Source organism: Apteryx mantelli, chromosome 1, assembly GCF_036417845.1.
Source record: "Apteryx mantelli isolate bAptMan1 chromosome 1, bAptMan1.hap1, whole genome shotgun sequence".
NCBI lineage: Eukaryota > Metazoa > Chordata > Aves > Apterygiformes > Apterygidae > Apteryx > Apteryx mantelli.
Window position 1 is genome coordinate 11,453,630 of NC_089978.1, and position 16,879 is coordinate 11,470,508.

At 39.0% G+C, this 16,879-nt stretch overlaps 1 long non-coding RNA gene across 1 annotated transcript in view; it reads left to right on the plus strand.

The window, feature by feature from the left end:
* Window positions 1–312: 312 nt before the first annotated feature.
* The window catches only part of LOC106495513 (uncharacterized), a 43,445-nt gene continuing 26,878 nt past the window's right edge, over window positions 313–16,879 (plus strand). Inside the window, exon 1 of the long non-coding RNA XR_001294464.1 lies at window positions 313–347. This is a non-coding gene — a long non-coding RNA (uncharacterized lncRNA). The remainder of the gene's footprint in view (window positions 348–16,879) is intronic.

Below are 16,879 nucleotides of genomic sequence, written 5' to 3' on the forward strand. Positions count from 1 at the left end.
TCATATTATATTCAACTCATTTCATTATTTATTAAGTAGGTTGTCTAGGTCTTTGAAAATCCTACCACGAAATTCTATTGCCTTTTAAAATACTTGAGGACATCTTGAAATCTTTTCTACTTGGGATCATCTTCCTTTTTTTTTTTTTTTTTTTTTTAAGGTGCTTTGATTATTTTCATCCTGCCAGTTTCGGTTTCCAGAGACCATGCTTTCTTTTGGCAAACCTTGCTCCTGTGTGAGGCCTTTTTACTGCATTCCATTTGTATTACAAAATTGTTGGAAAGACTGAAAGAAGATGAAAGCCATGCCCTTCTCATCTACACATCTCAAAACACTTAACAAAGAAGGTCAGTATCATTTATTCCCTTTTTATAAATAAGAAAGCTGAAATAGAGGGCAAATGATTAATTTCACTCACCAAGGAAATTAATGGCATAGCCAATGCCAGTGCTCAGACCCAGGTGATAGTTCTAGATGCTGAGCTCATGCTGGCTGGGGGAATGTAATCCTGAGTAGCAGCACAGCAATTGCAGACAATGGCTGCTGGGTTTTGCAAAGGATTTTAGGATTTTGGCGTTTGGCTTTCTTCCAAACTGAAACACACTTGAAAGTTTTCCAAGAACAAATAAGGGTTTTTTTGTCCTGTTTTGAAATGTTTCATGTCAACAGAACAGAATTTTTTGTTTTGTTTTGATCATGAGTCTGAAAAGCTACCTTATATTGCAATACATCATAACTGGAAATAATAAAACAAAGGAAAATGAAAAGCAGTAATTTCAAAATGAAAAATAAAATACACTGATCATTTGGATGTCTTGACTATTTTGTCTCCTTTAGAAAAATCTCTATCAAGAGACTTTCCAAAATGAAATTTGCATGAAATGACCTGACTTCACATACTTCTTGGGTTGCAATGGAACCACATGTTGGTTAGGGTATGATCCCACTGTGGTTTATCCCTTTGTCCCCAGTGATTATGCTTATGTACAAAAAAAGGTGTGGAATTACTCTGTGGACAGATATTGTTGCAGATTCTCTTTCCTGCTCTCCTAGCAAGCGACACTGCCATGATCAAGATCAGTAAGGCATTGTTCAGTGGCACTGGACAAATAGGACTTTCTCATTGTAGTCTTTATGGAATGGGAATATGTGCACTTCCCAGGAGTGCAACATGTCAGGAGCTGGCAACACAAATTTCAGTTACAGCTTTCTAAACTGATTTCACAGAAGGGAAGGAGGGCTACTAACTTTCAATAAGTCATACACTATTCATCTACAGCTGCACCTTTGCAGGGCAGATCCAGGATCTGGTAGCTTCTCACGGCTAGGCTGCTTTACTTTGTGCTCATTGCAATTCTGAGTTGGTTTGATATCCACACGCCAGCAAACTCATTTTTTTTGCAATTTCTCTCAAAATACAATTGAAATTGAAGCCAAAGAATGTGCTTCACCTAGTTAATCTAGCTAGTGAGATATTTCATTTTGTAATAAATGAAGAAAGAATCCCTAAGAACATGTGATTTGGTTTAATTTTCACCTGGTATTTATCACTGTGTATGCTCCAAATTTTGTTAGTATCTATAAATGTAACAGCAGGTATTTGGACCTTACACACATTTCTGCAGCCAGATCCAGAGAGAAATGCAGGGTAATGGAATGGCAGAAAACCAAGTTCTAAAATAGATGTAATCTGTCTACTGCTAATGAGAAACAAAACACCAGCTTCAAACTCTTCCAGAGGATGAAACCATCACTTGAATATTTGATCGTATGAAGAACTCGTTAAGTCCTAGCAATTGCATTTGAATATGCTACAACATTTCTGAATGCCATATATTGAAGTGAAGACAATTATAGACTGCTCTCACATGTTTTTATTTGTTTTACACTAGCAAGCAGGAAGCCCAGTGTGATCAGTGCCCTGCCACATGGGTGCCATGCAGACAGTCCTTCCCCTGACAAATATACTTCTAGAAAAAGATTGTAAGAGGAGAAAAAAACAATATTTGATGATGAAACAAATTGATTAAAAGCTTAGTGGCCAGTCAGGATACAAACTAAGAACTCCTGGATCTCAGCATAGTAGATGCTGCTACTTCCTTCAGGATGGTACAATATTTGCATTTAAAATAAGCCTATTTGCTATAATTGGTTCCCTTATTAACGGCCCCTGCTCTTCTGGCCCAATGGGACCAAGAAGCAGAAAGGCAAGGATTAATTTTTCTGTGTTTTGGGAAGAAGTGACATTGGAATCCTCCATACCTTCCCTTTAGAAATTGAAATTGATAATGCAGCCTAGGTTTGGGTTGAAGGAAATCTGAAAGGACAGCATTCCAGGAGGGAATAAACCTCACAAGAAAGAGAGATCCTGACAGCTCGCTTTGTCCATAAAAGGTAGCAGTTTTCCTGCTATGCTCGGTAGCAAGGAGATAAACTTTGAAATGACTTTAAAAGTAAAACAATGCATTTGAGAAGTGTCAGTCTTTTTCTGGATAGGATAGGATAGGATTATATGTGGAACTGATCTTAATCCCAGTGAGGAGCAATTTTGAAGGGATTCAGGCTTAACAGTCAGGCTAAAAGAAGTGTTTATCTGCAAACTATAGAAGGTGCTAACTCACAGCTAAAAGCCTTGACAAAATAGGGAGAAAACAAAGCAACATCTGGTATGGCTGTTATTACCAAAATAGATGTTAATAGGAAAATTGCATTATTATTATTAGAAATTAACATAATCAGGGAGCAATAAAGAAAGGGGAGTATTCTGAGAAATGTGATACTGAACATCCCAGAAATAAGTGTAGTCTGCAAGGGGGAATAATTGTGCAGAGATACACTCTCTATGTCAGGTCTGAATTTGTTGAATTAAAGCATAAATAGATTCAAGCTGTTTTATGATGATTGCATCCTTGACCAAATTCATCCCGCCTCAGTTCAGACACTGAAGAGAATTGCCTAAATTCTGCCTAGAGGAGCCTAAAGGAGTTCATTCCTTTGTCAGTGGGAGACATTAGGCATCTTTAGAGGTCTATTCAGCTCCTGTGAACTCCACTATCCTTTGGAATTTCCTGTCTCCTGATAGGCAATCTTTTGATTGATTTTAGAAAGACACTAGAGCATCCGCAATCCTAACTCAGCTTAGCGTCTGAAGTCAAGAACAGTGGATTATTTTACTTACTTACTAGTAAATGGCAGTAATGGCTCCTCCAGAGAGATAATTGTCTGAACTTTCTCAATGTCTCTCACACCCCAAAACCCTGAGGTTCTCAGACCCTTAGATGACAAGTCCAGACTTAGATGCATAAATTTTAGAGGCTAGAATCAGTCACTTGGTTGAATCTGGTAAATACTAAAAAGTGGTAAAACCTGTACAAATGCAGAGTGAGAAAGCCAGGGCCAAGAGAAAGGGGCTGCCTGTGCTAGAGAGTGCTGCACTGGTTGACCCTAGAACTCATAGTTCATTTCAAGTGGGTGTCTGTGCTACTTGATTTCATAATTACTTGCATCATTGACTACAAAACACACACTCTGGGGTCATAAACCCCCAGAGAGTCTATTTCTCTGTGCTAAGTGTAAGAGAAGCCTGAGTTACTGCCTCAGATGTAGATGTCTCCATTGTAGAAACATGTACTTGGTTAGATGAATCCCATTCAAACATAGTTGCAGACCTGGACCCTATTTTTCCCAAGTGCTGTGCAAATACATAAAAAACACAAAGTCCCCATTGAAAAGCACTTGCAAACAAAGATTAGACCAGATGAGAGAGGCAGCTCAGGAGAAAGGAGTGACAGCAAGACTGCATGGTTAACCATAATGCTTAGTGTACCTGAGGACTAATTCTTGTCCTGTTTGGAGGTGTTTTGTAGGCCCCATAGCAAAGATAAATTTAAGGAAGAATTTGAAACCTGGTAATGAAACACCTATGTAGCTACTTTATATATTCTTCCCAGGTGTGCTAGGCAGCATGGGAGAAAGTTTGGAGTTTCTTACTTGAGAGCTTAACTTGTGAGTAACGGAAGTTTTATTTGTCATCCAATGAAAGGTCCATATCTTACTAGGAGAGATTATGGAGAACACAGAAACAGGCACTGGAAAGCTCTAAAAGTAACCTGCAGTTATAATTGATGCCATAGGGAAAAAAGAACAATATCTCTCAGCCTCTAATCAATGTAATCTATTGAAGGAAATCCATGGTAAGCAGGGAGGAAGAGGAAATGTCTGGCTTGATTTTTGGTATATATTTATTGCTTGTTTTTATGTGGCTGCAATTGAATTGCTCGAAGATCTCCGAATGGAGATGGACAACACTGTCCTGTGGCCAGCACTGGCTTTCTTGAAATGCAGAGGAACCCACTGTGCTAGGCACTATATAAACACAGAAGAAAAAGATGATCTCTGACAACCAAGTAACTCATCAAATAAATGCCTCATATGCATTGATTTTTTTGAATGTTATTTGTATATATTATAATAAAGCTGTGACCTTTAACACCAGGTGAAGTTCCGTGTGTACAGTATAAGCAAGCTGTCAGATGTCTTCATTACTTTTTCCTATCCTCTATGATTTTATTGCAATCTAGCTGTCTTCCTTTAAATTAAACAAATTTTAACAGATGGCTAAGCAGATACCACACTTTGTGATTTCATGAAGAATATAGTTACAGAAATGTTGTCCACAGGCATGTCTATGTTAAAATGAGGCAAACTCATTAAAACTCATTCTATTAAGCTAGTCTGATTCTCACAATAAGCCAATGTGAGAAAAAAAATCTTAAGTGATGAAGTGATACTGTGTGGATCTTGAAATGATGTGTCCTTCAGGAGGCGGTCAAAACACACAGAAAAGCAGGGAAAATTGAGGGTTACTATATTCAGGTCTCTCAGCTGCAGAAAAAAATACCCTGGTCTGTATTTATTTAGATTAGGGAATCTAAAGCACTCATCCTTACCCTTCATGTTCCCTTTAATACTATATTTAATACTCATGTTCCCTTTAATACTTATATTCAGGGTGCAGTTTTCAAAGGCAGTGACATAATTGTGCTCATACAAAAATAAGTATCTTGAGAAAGGAGTTGGCTGTGTGCTGAACAGTGGAAGTGGAATCCTTCTCTGTCAAGTAAATAGAGAGATCTACACACATACAAACATAACCTGCCTATTGTCTGCAATGATATCACAGTAAGATATGCAAAATGTGATTTTCAGGTAGCCTCAAACAGATAGGAGTCTACTATTTTAAAAAATAACAGGTCTCAGTCCACTTCCCAAATACTTCTGGTTTCCCTGACATGGATATACAATTTATCTTCCTGGAAGTAGAAAATGTGATTAAGTAAATTGACTAATTATAAGCCAAAAACACGAGCTGGTTAGGCAAACAGAAAATTATTCAAGTGTATACACAAAATCAAATAAAAATAAAAAATAAAATAAAGAAGCTGCTACATTTACCCAGAGCCTTCCCCATCAGCCTGCTTGGTCATTAAATCTGAAGTCAGCCTCCAAATGCAAAAGCAGTGCCTTAACATAAGGAAGGAAAAGGGTTCAAATAAAACGGGAGAACAATATTTGTGAGAGGTTTAGATACATAATTATATATATATATATAAATATATAAATATAAATATATATATATATATATAAACAGCCAGATGCCATTTTTCTCCCACTTCCCAGTTCACCACTGTGCAATATATGGGCTGATTTGCAAACTCTATTGTTGTTGCTCAGTAACCACAATGATTACTGCAAACTGAAGATGTATAACAAGAATTCTTATTTCCTCTATTAAGTTACCTTTAGAAAGAAGAAATCCTAAGCTAATTGTTTGCAAAAAATGTGAAAATAACCAAAAGCTTTTTTATTTTTTTGAGCTTATGAAAGGAATAAACACTGCCACTATTCTTATTCATATGACCTTTTCCCTCTTCTGTTCAGATGGAAAGCTAGTTTGATCAGAGAAAATCTCTTCTAAGGTGTATTTCTAGTCAGAGGAAATATGAAGTTAGTGAAATTCTCACAAATTGACTTGTTCTCCCAGCTGATTGCTCATTAGGAATGAGTTGGGGTCCTGTACACTGCTATTTCATAGAAAGTTGAATTGAAAACCAAGACTTAGCTCCAGCCTTGTGCTGCTGGGCACAAGTTCCATTTTTCTCCTGGGTAGATAGGAATAAGCAATGTTTACACTGCAATCCTGTACCAGGACCACTAGACCTGGTATGGATGTAGCAGCAGCTTCCAGTCTGTCTCATCCCCCGTTTCTCATCATTCCCACTTCTGGGGTTGCTCCCCTCCTTGGAACAGAAACAAATCAGTTTCTTGCCTCCACGCTAAAGTGTGGCACTTAGGGATGAGACCAGTATAGACTCAATTTCACTGGGGCAGGAAAAAGAAACCCATGAAGATACCATTGCATAACAGAAAGCAGTCAGGCTAATTCGGAAAGAACAGACCAGCTGATGGCTATTAAACAACAAGAATTTGGCTACATATTCCAGCTTACAAAGTCTCTAATGAGGTGTTTAGTTTACCTAAAGCATTTATTATTAATCACTGTCTAAAATCGGATATGAGCTAGTTACATCCTGGTCATTGCTACATCATGGTGATGGATGGCTTTAGATGTGAAATTCACTTACTATTTTCTTTAGAAGGGGAGAGAAGCAGGTTTGGACATAGCACATCGGTTACCAACCAGTACCATAAGAAACAGTTTTGATTTTTCACTTGTTACGAAGCCTGTCTGAAAGTGAACCAACTCTTGGCTCCCGGCAAGCTCGCTTTGAGAGAGAGCCTCTGCACAGCTGCAGCTTGGGATGAAAGTGGTCCTCACAGTTCCTCATTTCTCCCATTTCCATGATACAGCCTGGGGCAGGCTAGCTCTATCACTTGCACTGTAAGGGAATCATCCCTCAGTTTCAATCCTTTACATGACTTCTGTGAGCTCTTCTAAGTAGGTCATGTCATATGCAATAATACTTCTCCTTTCTTTAGATCCTGAAAAGAAAACAGGAGAAACAAAGACAGAAGAAGAGTGAGAAAGACATCTGGAAAACATATTAGTGGGCCCTGATGACTCATCCAGCATTAAAACACTGCTAGTGTTATGACTTGCCATAATAGTACTGGTATGTCATTGCATGTTTAGGGAAGGACAACATTGAAGGCTATCTCACAGTGGATTTTCCCACAACAGCCCAATCACAGTAATGAAATCCATACATAAACAGTGAAAGTTCCCAAAGCACTGAAAAGGTTAATTTCTCATTTTCTTAGGGGAAAAAAGATAGTGATGGTCATTCAGAGAAGGGGATTGATGCCAGAGGGGTTAAGGTGTCAGCTTCAGGGGTCCAAGACCAGGCTGTACTCTTGATTTTTGCTGAAAGGTGCCCCAGCAGTCATTTCAGCTGTGAACAGAAGAGTACCTGCTCCTGCAGGTTAGAGCCAGAGGCCATTGAACATAAAAACTGGCCATGCTACCCCCATGTACCACCAGCTACTGAAGTTGGTATGACTTGTCTAGATTGGCCCAGAGAGTCTCCTTGGCTCAGAGAGAACATGATGGGATTTAGTGTAATACAGCACTTCACCATCACTTCTACGGAGGGCTAAAAGAAACTAGCTGCCCCTAGGATGGCTTAGGTTGTTCAGGACAGAGATCATTTGATGTGGTGACTGGAATAGCAAGTTGCTGTACTAAGTGACAGGGAAGTTCATCCCAGTTCTACGCTTCTATCATTATTGTCATAAATAACTACTACTACAACTGCCTAGCCCATATTAATTTATATCTGGTTTTCAACAAGAAAATTCAGAGCAATTTTTTATTCATCCTGTCTGCTAACAGAAGGGGAAACTATTCTCATCTAAAGACAGGACAAAAAGTCAATATACTAACATTTTTCATGAATTATTGATTTAAAAAAGGCAAAGCAGTTTGCTTCTATTTGTTGAATGAAGCTGTAATGCTTTCCTCTGAATCAGTTCAAAAATGAGGCATCATTTCTGATGCCTGTTGTAGAGTAGTGCCTTATAGATGACACAGTTTGGGCACCTTACACTCCCATTCTAGTATGTGGGCTCAGCTGTCCATCCCAAGGTACATCTGAAATCCTGTGGCACCCCCTGTGTATCGCGGATGTTTGCTAGGAGAGAGATCAAGTTGCTTCTTAGTACCAGAGGAAAAGCAGGGAAGAGTAAGAAAACCAGGACAGATCCTCACCAGCAAGCTCATTTTATTGCTAAGCTGACTCGAAACTAAATATTTAGATTTTGGTCAAAGTGACCTTAGTGAAGATATTTTTTTGTCTTTTTGATACCGGCCATGGAAATTTTTGATTTATTGGATCATCTTTTACACTGAAACTTTGGCATGAATTATTTTCTGAGGGAATATGGAAACTCTTTAAACTCTGATTACTTTGTCAAAGGTGGCAAAATGGTAGGCTTTTACAATTCTTTTTTAAATTTTCATTCTTTAATTTTACCCATTGTTTATTTTTGCTTTGTAGCATGTGTTCTGATCAAAGTCAACTGAAATAAATTGGGCAGTTTTTCGTAAGCTTCAGTGGGCTCTGGATCTGTTGAAAGCCACTGCTGTTCAGTGACTGCTCAATGGTCAGCGTGAAGCACAGAGCTGGTCTCAGTCCTTCTCCCAAAAGCTTTGCCTGTTTTTCAGAGAAATCCTGCTGCTTGATAGTGGTAGATCTTAGGAGCACAGCTAGACAGAAAATGTTTAGCAAAACTCTTTTAATAATTTTCTAAATCTATGTCTAAGTGTATTTAGATGCTTTTATAAATATCTAAAAGTTCTTAAAAGAGTGACCTTGAAACATTTTTATGAAAATCAGAAACTTCCTCTTTTCACTTTTTCATGTGGAATTTTGCATTTTGATTCAGGATGACTGGTTAAATTAAAAAATATAAAATATTAAAAAGCTTTAAAAAGTTTAAAATATAAATCAAAATACTTAGCTTTTATTGTGAAAAATATTTTGTTCCTGAAAAGGCCTTTTTATGTTTTTTCTTGATGATTGAATTTTTGCTTCTTTTTTCTTTTTCCATTTTGGATCAAAAGAGAATGTGGAATCACAGGTTTTCTTACAATACTGCTTATTCACATGCACATCAACATACACAAAGTTCATACCTCAAAAGCTGTCTAAAAACCCCATTCCCACCAGTAATGAATTTTAATTAGAAAATGTTTTTTTTTTGAAATGCTATTTTCTCATTCAGTAATGGGCAAGTGCAGTAGAACCACATGCATGAAGAATTCAAAAGATGAGTGTGACTCAGAATCCTTGAATAACCCAGGTATTTATTCCAAGCTGTGCTGCATTTAGTGTTGTGGTTTGTTTCCTCATAAGGTGCGTGCTCAATAACAAGAGTCGGTAGTGCGCAGCAGAATTGGCAAGGGAACTGGTTCAGACTGTATGATTAGTGTGTCTGGGGATCAGAACAGAAAAGGTGAACGAGAGAAGGATGATTGATAGAAGATCTAAAATGTTTTATAATTGGAATTACTTTATAACACTTAATGCAGCTCCATCAATTATAAATGTCCTGATGATCATCCTCTTCCTCCTTGTTTAGGCCCTAATGAGCATTATAGCCAGTTTCAATTATTGGCAGAAAGAAACGCCTTATGACACCACCCCCTCCCCTGCCCAGAAATGCAGGAGCATTAAAAATAGCTTAAGAAACATTTTAAATGGCAGGTTCTGAGCAATTGCTCTGTGTTGCCTTTCCCAGAGTCAACATATATTTCCTTTGGCTTTATTAAGTCTCCTCTGAATGATTTCCAGTCAACGGTGAGAAAGGGAAGAAGGATGATGTAGCCTGGCGATTAGTGATCAATGCTCCAGAGTCAGGCCTTGGACAGCACGTAGGTGCCACACAGCTGAGTCCACACTGATCCCCTTCTCCTCTATCTTGAGACACCTATCGGAGTCCCCCAGAGGCATCCTTGCCCACACACCTTGATTTTTTTCCTATAGGATGGTGCACTCCCTGGCCTTGTTTCACGATGCCGTCCGATGGGGCCGAGGCGCACACCAGAAAGATAGGTCTGCGGAATGTGCCCACCCCATGGCTGTTGAGTGCCACCAAGACTCAGCGCTCCTGCCTCGCAGAGAAGAAAAATACAGCTGACAAAGCAAATGCAGCAGGATCTTTGAGGGGCAGCACCAGCCTGCTCCCACTGATTTTTTTCTGGCATGCTAAGTTCTGTCTTGAGGAAGCAGAGTCTGAAACACAACCCATGAATGCAATACTTTGCTTGCGTTCGACATGGCCTGGTGTATTGGGACCAAGTGACAGCGGGCAAGAAATTTCACCCACTGAATTGCAGCTCCACACCCAGAAAAAGTAGACAGTGTTTCCAACTGCTCTGGGTTGTTGTGAAGGAAGCATTAATTAAGGATCAGGAGACACTTGGCTTTTTAGGAGACAAAAAGAATAAGTTGCTTTTCATCTGCTATCAGTTTTTGAAGATTTAGAAAAGAAAAAAAAGAAAAGGAAAAGCAGCAATTGACCAGCTGAATATCTGATAATTACAATCTTGTGTGCATTTTTCTGTTGAGACTTAAAACGATAATTGCTTTGGACAAGACAAGCAGCATCCAGACAGGGAGTGGAGGACTGCATTCTGAGTTCTGCACTTTGCAGGAAGCCAAAAAAGGATTCAATTCCTACATGCAGTTAAGTCCCCCCACCCACCCCCCCCTTTTTTTTTTTTTTTGCCACTAACAATTACCTTGAAGCAATGGCAAAAAAAGGAGGCTTAACTGTACCTAGAAATCTCACTGAAGTGAAAGATAGCTCTTCTGCCAGATTTAGACCAATTACTTTATCCGTGTGATCTATGAGATGTCTGAAAGTTGGGCACATGCAAAAAAAGGTGACTATTGAAATTGCCTAGTATTAAGGGTGAAAATCGCCTACGTGTCTGACAGCAATGGGAACTGCACTCATCCTCAATTAGTTGTGTTATACTACAGAAGGGGAGTCTGTGGCTATTAGACCCAGCTATGTTTCCTGAGACACAGATTCGGGTCTCTGATACAGATTTACAGTCTTGTGAAGAGAAATAATCTGGTATCTGTGAGACTCCTGGATTGCAAATCTCTTTCACTTCTTTTTTTTTTTTTTTCCATTTGAGTGAATGACCCAACCGGTTGCTGCAGTTTTACAGCTTCCAGCCTGTATAGATGCTCAGCTGATGTGTGTTAGTTCTTTGTGTAGCAGAACACAATTATGTGTCTGTTTTTATTAACTGTCACACTTTTCTTAATGCAGATTTAAGATTGAGCAGCCACAGATTTGGATTTCTTTGATTTTTTTTAAATGGACACATTTTGAATGTTAAAATATATATATATCTGTTGTGGATTTTTTGTGTTTTCCACTTAAGACGTTTCATACAAAAACAAAATAAGATGAATATTGCCAGAGATTAAATAGGGCCATTCTCATGCAGAGGTAAATTGCACTGAAACAGAGAATCTCTGATTATCCCTTTTCATTGGAAACTTAATGCTACTCACAGAAAAGATAAGAGCAAAGGGCTATGATAACTGCTGACAAGAAAATATATTCAGAGGAAATAATATGAAAGAGCGGGGGAAAATATTTAAGGTGCTTAAACCAGGAGTAATGGTCTAAAACAAGGAAAAGAGAAATATTAAAAGCAAGCATTAGGAAAAATGTTCTAACATCTATGCCAATTAGAGAGGACATTAAGTGAGGTCAATGAAGCATTGATGAAGAAGCTGTTAAATGAAGTCTAGGTGGGTGCTCAGAGGACTAAAGTACCTACAGGTTCATCAAAAAAGAGACCATCACGCCCCTGCCTTTCCTTTCCCAGCTAATCTGTCACCTCACATAAGCGGAATTCCTCAATACCAATACCAAGTTTAAATATGGAGAGGTAGAGAGGAAAATATAGATGGCAGCACCTATACTCCTTTTAAGGATTTTTGTCCTCACTTGAGGACACTTCTGAAATGCAGAGTTCTTGTGCACCTTCAGGGCTTTGGGATCATTGAGGGGACTCCAGCGTTAGAGACTGGACAAGGGTTGGCACCTAGTACAGGCTCAGGGGTACGAATACCCCAGTGCAGGTGGGATGCCGTACTGGGACTGCCCTTTCCACCTCTGTGTGTCTCATCTGTCCTTGCAGCAACCTTATTCCCAGATCAGCAGGTCTCAGCTTTGTCCTACCTCAGAAGAGGGTAGGACTTAAGGTCAACCTGAAAGTGGACTGCCTACAGGTAATTCAAACACTGGCAACCCAGTTATGAGCAGCGATCTGGAAATGTAGAGGGGGGGATCAGGGGATGCATTGGGCTTAAGCTACTTTCTGACCTATTGCCTTAAGTTAAGAATAAATACATTATACTGCTCCCCAGCAAAGGAGCATTCTTTGAGGGCAAATAGACAACAACACATCAAAAAGTAAAAAATCATGTAAATCCATCCTCAATGCAATCAATTTGTATTCTCACTTTTCAAAATGCTGGATAACTTTCTGCTAGTGTGTGGGAGTCATTTTTATATAGAAGTAATTAAAAAGCAATTAAATTACATTCCTCTTATTTACAAAGGGTAATACATTAAAGATATTTCTGTTTCTTGGAAACTAAGACTGACTGAGATAACCAGGACATTCCCTCAACTCCAACATCATTTCAATGTTTTTTAGGTTAAAAAAAATATATATATATATATATAAATCTTTTTCCCAAAAATGGAATAATATCTCTTTAAATAAAGGAGGCATCCTGTGGGAAGCCAATTGTGTGCTAATTCATTTTTCAATTTCCCCATCCATGTTTCTCATTTCAAGCTTTTTCATATCTCCTTACCCTTTTATTAATATCAACAAATCCAGCAATGAGAAAAAAAATGTTTCTTTTCTTTAAATATTTGCTGTAGCTTGTGTAATTACTGTGCTTGGCAAGAAACATGAAGCACTATTGAATTTTCCAACCTATTTCTTTTGAAGAGTAAAATACTTCTGCCTCCCTCTTAAGAAACCTTCAGAGAAAGGTAGTGATAAATGTTGTTCAAAAAATAAGGAAAGAAAAAGAAGAGTATATAAACCTGAAAATGCAGCTGAGTTTTTCAGTGTCCAAATTTGAAAGATATTTGCACAAACAAGCCCCTTTAAGGACCACAGTGTCTCAGTTGACCCAGATCCCTCTAGCTCCCAAGCCCACTTGTTTGGAAAATATGCACAGCAAACACAGCCTGTATAAAAGCCTCAGTTTTGTTGGCGGGACTTCTGGCATTGAGGAACAAGAGAGAGGTTATTGAAAATCTTTCTGTTGCTTTCTCTTTCCTACTGAAACTACAAATAGATGACTACAGTAATAAGATTAAACCTCCTGTTTAATCCAGAGCTTGATTAAGATGTGGATGAGTATGCCATGGCTTGTCCTTGTTCTGTCTATCACAATATATAAGATTTTATTCTAGACTGAGGCTTTGGATCTCTCAAGGTATTTTCAGCCAAATATCTGTTAGTGATGTGGAGAAGCTATTTCAGCTAACCGATATGACAAATAAAAGGCAGTTATAGACCAGCTATCTAGTTGTGTTGCTATGTGGTGGAATACGAAATTTTATGGCATTCCTTGCATTACTAATGCTAAGTACTGGTGACACTTGTCCTCATTTTACTGAATGTCTCTGTTCGTGGAACTGACGCGTCCTGGGAAAAATCTTCAGCACAGAAGCACAGAGCAGCCTGAATAACAGCGCTGCAGCCACTGCACATCCAAGGGCCAGCTCAAAAGGAGTGAGAGGTCAGCCAGCTTCCATGCTGTCTCAGGGCTTCACAGCCTCTCCTGTCCAAAGGCTACGGGGCTCTTTCTGGTACACTTATTTCAACCATATATCAGAGATCCTTTGTATTTAAGCAGGTAAATGCACGAAAATCAATTGAATGCCTCTCTCACACAGGCTGGTTTCAAGCTATGTTGAAATTCATTTGTTCTACTGGGAGCAGGTGTGGGCATACCAGTTAAAAAAGTTCAAAAGTGCCCAAATGAATTAGGTATCTACAGCCCAGTGAATTGTTATGAGAATCAAAGGTCTTGTCCCTCCCTTTAAGGAGTCTGACTCTCCCTCCACCCTCACAACAGAGACAACTCAGCCATTTTAAACTGTAGCTATTGGATCACCATAATTTACTGTCCAGGAAACCAGAACTGGGTGGGTGTTATCTTTGCATGTTGTGCTGCAAACCATAGAGCAGTCCAGCAGCTGCTGCGTGAGCAGCTGAGGCGTCCCTGCAGCACAGGCTGGAAGCGGGATCCTGTGGGCAGCCTTGGGACAGCAGGAAGAAACACTGCAGCCTTTCCATGCCAAGTCCTACTGTCCCCTCCATCAGCAGGTGTGACGGTCACCACAGAAAGGCTAACAACAAAATCACATCACTCAGACAGCAGAGCAGAAGAAGCCCCACAGCCTAAAATGCTCTTAGTTATCCTGGGAAAACCCTGGGTGTACATACAACTGTGCTGAGAGAAGCCTGCTTGTGCCTGCTCAAGACATTTCCAGCCATGGTGTAGCTATACTGATGAAAAAGGTTCTGCCGAATCACACAGCTTCTACAGTTAATGGCTCCGCCAAAGTTGTGCTGTACTAAAGAAATGCTTTTCAGACCCTAAGTATAGCAGGAAAAGGGAACTTACTTGCATGTGGTTTTAAAGCTTGCATCCATAGCATATATTCCTATCAATCAATCAATGAGCTGGAGCAAGATTTTCTGACATTTTTTGTCCTCAGTGGAAGAAAGGAGATTGACTGATTTCCTCATTTTCCTAGCCTGGCAAAGTTTACTGTTCTTAATCCACAGAGAGACACCCTCTTCTGAGTCTGGTTGAGCTGGCTGAAGGTTGTGCTCAGATAGCTCAGTTAAAGATGAGGGAGTGCTCAGAGGAGAAGCTGTCATGTTCAGAATGGCATTGTCATTGTCATGTGAGAGTGGCATTGTCAAGTGCCATAGGTAGTTCTGTAAATAACCTTATTGTCCAGGGGCCCCACCAAATTAAGCTTGAACTGTATACATTATCACATAACATACATAATAACTATGTGTAGACAAACTAGCTGCTTCAAAGGTTCCCACTCTGTACTCGAAGGACACATTTTTGTATCATGGCAACAAAGAGAGAGTGTTCACCTGTGACATATTTGAGAGAAAAGAACATGCATTACTGACATTGCCAATCATACTTCATATAAACAACAAAATCTCCAAATATATCATGTGTCATCCTTAAAAAGAATTACAAAGAGAGAATAACTCCCTCCTGCACCTCTCCTGATTCTGATCTAGAAGTACAGGTCAGACCTGAGGAACTGCGATGTGCAGGCCACAATCACTGATTGCTTTGTTAAAATCTGTGTTTAAGACTAGAGCTAGAACTTTCTAAGCTGTTTTTTTTTTTTCCCCATAAATATTTGAAACTGCATGTTCTTATGGGAAAGAGTCATTTTGGTTAAAATTCTCAGCTGTTTGAACACGTTAAGAAATCCTTCTTCAATACTTCCTAATTGAAAATATAATTTGACCCATTTTCTTCAGGCTCAGAATAACTTCTCATGCAGAGAGAGATAATTTTTTATTGAACTGAACTATTGATAACTAATAATAATACAAAAGGGGGTACTGGTTACAAACTCAGGACCCAGGTAGTAGGGTTTGTGCATGAGCACATGGCTGCACATATGCCTGTGTGTGTTGCAGCTGAGGGAAGGATTTTAGGCTGTGCTATTTACTAGTAAGAGCCATGAAATGCCTGGAAGGAAGAGATCACCTGTCTAACACTTGGCTGCACCCAACCGTGTGTCAAACATCAGCTCTATGTCTACTGCATGTATGACTAACTGTGTGTAGCCCTGCAGAAAAATGATGATAAATGTGGGACTTCATTTTAGCTTTAAGCAAGAATGTGCTATGGATGAGTGCCATGTGAGTGACGTGGCACTTTGAAGCACTGCCAACAGTCGTCAGTAATTTTTTGACAAATTTCCTAATGAGGTGTGTAGTTTTCTTTTATGAGAAACAAGAGCTGCAGTGCCCTATTCTTAAAACTGAATGGGATGAACGTTTCCATGAGACTTCAGTGAGCCAAAATATTTTACAGGGGTACATGGATTTTGACAACAGTTTTGACAGTAAGGTTTCTAAGGTCCACTTAGAACCCGGTGTAAAACAAAAGAGAGAGAGAGAGAGAATGAGAAAGAGAAAGGTAAAAAAAGAAAAAAAAAGGCTGCTCCTTTCAACTGAGTCTTTTACACAACTCAGTTAAGAAGTTTTCTTTCATTCCAGTGAAGAAAACAAGTCTCCAATTCAATCACGATTTAAGGATTTCAGAAATTAACAGGCCCATTGCTTTCCTTAGTCATTCATTCACCTTGTTGAAAATATACTTTATTTGCTTGGGAACCGCTTTCTCTTCTAGTAGGGTTTGATATCCCCAAATGCTCTAAAACATGAGTTTACTTGAAGAAATGCGTAGGGGGTATAGATCAATTTTTTGTTTGTTTTGTTTTTGTACAGAATTTGGGCTCGTTTCATGCAGGAATCCTGAGTGACAGTCCCAAGAAATCTGAAAAAGCTATTATTCTAACAAAAAACCCCAGATTTTTGTGAATTAGATTCTACTGGTTTTATTTTATTTTATTTTATTTTATTTTATTTTTTGTATATTTCTGCCTATGATCATGATCCAGATGGTCTGAATCAGTCTGTATATTTATCAGAGAGTTTGGATACCCATTTTCCCTATGAGAAAGCTCTCTTAAGGCAGTTTCTGCCCATGTCCCATGAAACACATGGTGCATTAGGAGCACTATTGGT